We start from the raw sequence: 6,371 nt of genomic DNA, 5'->3' as shown, positions 1-6,371 counted from the left end.
TACATACATATTTGATGGGTGTATGTATATAATTAGATATATATATATATATATATATTAGAGTGTGTGCAAATTTATATATATATATATATATATATAAATGCATAATAAATGTGATATTATGCATGCATAGTATATGTATGTATGGGTATGTGAGTATGCATGAGGTGGAAAAGGGGATGAGTCGGTTTAGCCGACTTGCTATATTTGGGAGGTATAAAAGAGGGCTTCACCTCTTTATTTGGTTTCCTGCCATTTTAAGGAAATTGAGAGGTTTTAAGAGAAGAGTTKTCCGGATTATCAAGAGAGGGAGATTTCAAGATTTATTGCAAGTATCAAAGTTTCAAAAGAGTTGATTTCTAGCATTTTGGTGACAAAAGCTTTTAAGGTGAGTGGTTTCTAAATCTTTTTACTACTGATTTTATTAGTATGTTTCGTATTCTTATCCTTTGAAATGAAACTTTGATTATTTTGTCTAAGTGTTTATCCGGATGAAGCTTGACCGGATAAGCATTTAAACCGGACAAAGCTTGATCGGATAAGGGTATAAATCGGACAAGCCTTAGGCGGTTTAGTGACCGGATTGTCTTAAACCGGACATGCCTTGAAAGGTTTAGTGACCGGATTAGTTTAAACCAGACAAACCTTGAGCGGTTTGTTGACCGGAGTTGGTAAACCGGTTGATTGGTGAGCGGTTTAATCTTAAACCGGGCGAGTCTTGAACGGACTGTTGACCGGATTTGTTATCCGCTCAAATATGAATATTATTCTAAGTGTAAAACCGTTCAAAGAATATTTGAGGTGTTGACCGGATTAGATGTCCGGACAAAGTGGACTTTTAGTCTAAGTGTTGTAAACCGGATGATTGTTGACTGGATTAGTTGACCGGACTTGTAAACCGGGTGATTAGTGATCGGACTTGTTGTCCGGATAGCTTTATGTTGGAAAATTTTATAAGTTTTTAAATATTTATTTATTTATTAAGGATTCATAAAAATGGTTACTTTATATCTTTTAAAATAAATGAAATGTTTCTACCAAACGTGGTGACGTAAGTCTGTTTTGGTATGAAACTATATTTTGATAATGTTCCTACCGAGCATGGTGACGTAAGTCTGTTTTGGTATTGGAACGGGATTTTGGAAAATGTTTCTACCAAGCGTGGTGACGTAAGTCTGTTTTGGTATGAAACGAGTTTTTGGAAATGTTTCTACCAAGCGTGGTGACGTATGTCTGTTTTGATATGAAACTATATTTTGAGAAACCTTCCTACCAAGCGTGGTGACATAAGTCTGTTTTGGTATGGAAGTGAGTTTTAAATGGTAGTTCCCCCAGACGTGGTGACTTATGTCTGTTCTGGCTTGGAACTGGGAATGAGTACTTTCAGACGTGGTGACTTRTGTCTGTTCTGATAAGTAACTCTGATTTAATGGAGGAATAAAGGTGGCATATCAAGGAGAGGTGTACTTGGAATAAGGGTGGCATTGTCATATGTGGATGTTATTATTATAACTYTTATTATTATTACTAAATTGGATTTAATAACTTTGAATCATCATTTCTTTGTGACCTGATGAATTAAAGATATTATTCCTATTTAGAAGTGATAATTTAGATGTTATTGGGAAGGGGAAAATGGTTTGTCATATCAGGCAAGTTCTRCCTTAAATCTTTCCTGTTAAAGGAATGGTCTTTTAAATCAAAAGTTTTGATATTGGGAATGTTGGATCTCTGTTTAGAGATATTTTAAAGAAGTGAGATTTTTGAATATACTTCTTTATGTATGATATTGGGAACTGCATAAATTGTTATATTGCAGTATCTTTTTAAGCCAGAATTACATTATCATATTTTGGTGGTTGTCACCCTGCATTTGCAAATAAGGGATTTACTCACTAGACCCGTAAGGTCTAACCCTCATTTTCTGTTTTAAAATTATGCAATGCAGGAATAGCTGGGTCCGGGGATATTAAAGGGAAAGGGAAAATGTGATTATTTTCCTAATCTGTTTCCTGCTTTTGGAAGATACATGTTATATTACATGTAGTAGTACAGGATTTGTTTTGGAAATTTTATATGTAGATTTTGTACATATAGCAATCCTTGTACTAGTGGGACCTTCTGATGTAATCCATGTTTCTATGTAATGAAATATGTTTTTTATCCAAATGTGGAGTATGGGGGTGTTACATTAAACAAACATTAGAATCATACATATTAATTGGTAGCATTCCAAGAAGCAAACATAGATTGTGCTAAATTATCCCTAAATGCAGTCCACTCATTTGAAGTACCAACAACATTTATATTATCCCCGTCTTCGACTCCAAGGTCTCCGATTCCCTCTTCCACTTCACCTTCATTGTCAAGTGGATTTACTGACATTTCGTGCATTATAAAATTGTGGAGGAGACAATATGCCATGATGAACCTAACTTTTAAATCAATAGGACAATACGAGTTATCTCTTAAGATTCCCACCTTGCCTTTAACATACCAAAATATTGTTCAATAACATTTCTTGTTGATGAATGCTTCTTTGGCAAAGGTTGGTTGGTGTCCATCGCGCCAATCATTTAAATGATATTTTTAAGGAGCTAAGAAACCCTCTCCATTTGTGTATCCGACATCAACCAAGTAATAACCTAATAATAAATTAAGTTAATAAACCATCAAAACTTATACTTGTTAATATATAGTAAACTATTAAAAACTATACCCGGTCTTGGAACTTTTAATCCATGAGGCCTAAGAAGAGCATCTCGAAGCACTCGACCATCAGCAGCCGACCCCTCCCATCCCGGTAACACATATATAAATTGCAGATCTTGTGAGCACACCCTCTAGCACGTTTGTCGCAATATCATTTTTTCTTGTTCTATATCTAGGTTTGTCTTCTTGTGGAACTAAACATTTTATGTAGGTTCTATCTAAAGCTCCTAGACAATTCTAGAACCAAGAAAAAAAGATCATTATATTTTCATAATAATTAGACTTAGTTACAAATAAGTAATTCTAAAAAGAAATGGAAAGACCTTAAACCATTTCCATCTTTGATCAGTAGAGTAATTATGAACAGGTTCAGGTTTCTTAAGCAATCGTCGATGTAACCTTATTACGGCATTGCAAACTCGAGCAACAACTCTACTAACTGTTTCTCCCGAACGATGAAAACGACATATCATAACCCGATTTTTAACATTGTGAGCAATAATATGAAGAAACATGGCAACTTGTTTTTCAATATTCATAAACCTAGTTGTTCTTAACCCTCCGTATGTTTCAACCATGGCACACAACTTTTTGAAACACGTTCGAGTCATCCTAATTTGCGATATGGACTGTCACTCTAATAAATAAGCTATGCATTATTGAGGATCGATCCACATTTGAAGAAGAGTATCCAATTTGTTGTTTATCCCTTTTGTCTTTTAACCATAACCATCCAAAGCGACGCAACAAAGAATAGAACAACATGGACAACTATGTTAAACCATTCCAACGACTCTTGTCTCCTTTGCCTATGTAAACGTCTTGTTAAACCAAGGGGCCGTTTACCCAAATGTTTACCCGGTAAGCGCTTACCAATAGGAGTCAACACTATAATTTATTTTGATGTGTAAGATTCTAGTACATCAAAACATATCGAATGCAACAATTTACTGGGTAAGCGCTTACGTGGGTAAGAATCTCTATCCTCACTTACTCGGTAAGACTCTCCATCTTTCTCATCGCTTTTACTCGGTGAGATTCTTGGTCCTTCTCATGTTCATCCGATGAGGAAATTTATACGTTAAACACTTACCAAGTAAGTGTTTAGTAAACGGCCCCTAAGTCGGTCCATTTCCTGTCCAATTATTCAAATTGTTAAACATATAATTAAATTAAACTGATTCAAAACAATGATTTTCTTAACAACTCACAAAGTTTTCCAACTATTTCTTCCCATTGTCCATTTCTTACCATGGGCTTCTAAATTTGTAAAATCCAAACTTGCAAAAGTAGCAAATTATAAGGACCAACCATATATAGTCATATACCTCCAATGCTAACCTAGTTTAAACTAGCAGAAGTCATAACCAATAATTGCTTCAAAATTAAATCATACAAACAGTAAAGCATAAAAAGCCTTTGTTTCAGGATTTTAGCCAAATTACATAATATAAAAGATGCAGCAACAACATAAAAGAAGTTGCAACACATACCAACAAAAATGCTAGTATATAGATGGCAGCACGTAAAAATCGTTGTATACTTTTAGCTAGACGATGGACATCAAAGCAAAAATGACAACTTAATCAAAAGCACAACCAGAATAACAGCAAAACTTTCGTCTGAGACTTTGTGAAATAACTACATTTATCCCCAACATTTTATCGTACACCTTTCAGGCACTCCCCAAATCAACGCACTTAGTTTGATATACCGTATCTCAAAAGTTATTAAATTCTCAGCAATACATGACAGATGAACCTTTATCTCAAAACTTAGTTTCAATTTCTTAGAGTTTAAATTCCCAAAATCCAAACTGAATTTGTAAATTTTAATCACTAATGTCAAAGTTTTTGGAGGATGGAATCTAACATGTCAATTACTCAAGGGTAAGGAGCGATTACTGATCCTAAACCCTAGAAAATTTCAACTTACCGAGAGGGGGAGGGAAGACGGTGAACAACAACAATAGGCCGCCAGAAGACGAGAGAACTTGGTGGGAGAAGATGGAATGGAGACGACCACCGTGGGAGAAGATGGAGACGTGAGAAGGCAACACTTCTGTTCAAGCGATAATGCAGCGATCAAATTTCAAATTAGGGCAAAAAAATCCGACGAGAATGGATTTCAAAAACCATGTAAGGATTCTCAAATCCATTACTCACGGCATTTTAAATGAATCCCTAGGTTTTAAATCTCAACTAGTTGTATTCGTGCAAACGATTTTGAAGTGCTACCGGTTTTATAAGATAAAATTTAATAATGATATAGATTATACTTGGTCTTTACATGTTAATACAATTTGAATAAATTAAAGTTATAGTTTCATTTACAGACTATCGATAAAAAAAATTGTATGATAGTTTAAAATCTAATATATTTAAAATTCAACATATTTAAACAACTTAATAAATGTATTCGATTTACACCAAGAGTAAAGAACCAAGAAACTTGAGTTTTAAGATAAACATTCAAAACCAATAAAGAAAACTACAAATTTGACAGATCATAAGCCATGAAAAGACAAAAAAAATGGGTTTTAGAATAAAATTTCAACTGCTTACTCTATTTATTGTTCAGAAACTCAGATTAAGGTTGAATTAATACATGTATATATATATTTCAAAAAAAAACCCAAGAACATATTAATTCAAAACATATTATACAGTGCAATTTGGACAGCCTAACCCCAAAATATATAGTTATATATATAAATAAATAACTATAAAAGTATAAATCGTAAATATTAAAAATATTTTTTCACAGTATATATAATATATAATAATATAATTAAGTCAAAAACTATTCAATATTRTACTCATTTCGAAGATATTAACGAGACGATTATAATGGTGTAACTTGTTAAAATAAAAATATATTTTTTAAACATGTTTTAATTTATATACGATTATGTATGTTAATTTGATAAAAGTTTAAAATGAAACATTTAAATGTAAATGACGTAAAGTAAATTAATTAATTAATTATAGGAGTATAAATTGTAAATTTAAAATTATAATTTAATAAAAATCGGTTGTGAGAGGGTGAGTGTATGTGAGGAGAGGAGGGGGTGAAAAAGTAAAAAAGTAAATATAAATGATATTTTAATCATTTAGTATTTTAAGACTTTTGCTAAATTTGCTTAATAAGATAGCATAGATAATCCTACAAACCAAACACATAATTAGAATGAATTTCAAATACATATCTCTCCAATTTCATTTCTTTCCTACAAACCAAACATACCCTTAGAGTTAATTTTCTTCAAATATTTATGTTGAATTATATATACACACAAATATATATATATATATATATATATATATATATATGTATGTGGAAAATAATCTATACATAATAATATAACCAAAAAATTTAACTTATTAATATAAAAACTTACTAGTTGTATACCCGTGCATGCGGCGGGAGCTATGAATTTTAACGATTTTGAAGCTTCAGTAGTTTTGTTAGAGAAGATTTTAACGATGATATAACTTACACTTAGTATTTACATATTAATACAATTTAAATAAATAAAAGTTATGATTCCAATTACAGTCTATCAATGAAAAAAATTATATGACAATTTAAAATCCAATATATTTAAACGACTCCACATGTGTTTTTTAATCTTGATAGTTAACCGTCTTGATATCGTT

The sequence above is a fragment of the Cynara cardunculus genome (assembly GCF_001531365.2).
Source record: "Cynara cardunculus var. scolymus isolate 2C chromosome LG 13, CcrdV1, whole genome shotgun sequence".
Taxonomy (NCBI): Eukaryota; Viridiplantae; Streptophyta; class Magnoliopsida; order Asterales; family Asteraceae; genus Cynara; species Cynara cardunculus.
Note: the sequence above shows the minus strand (reverse complement) of the source record.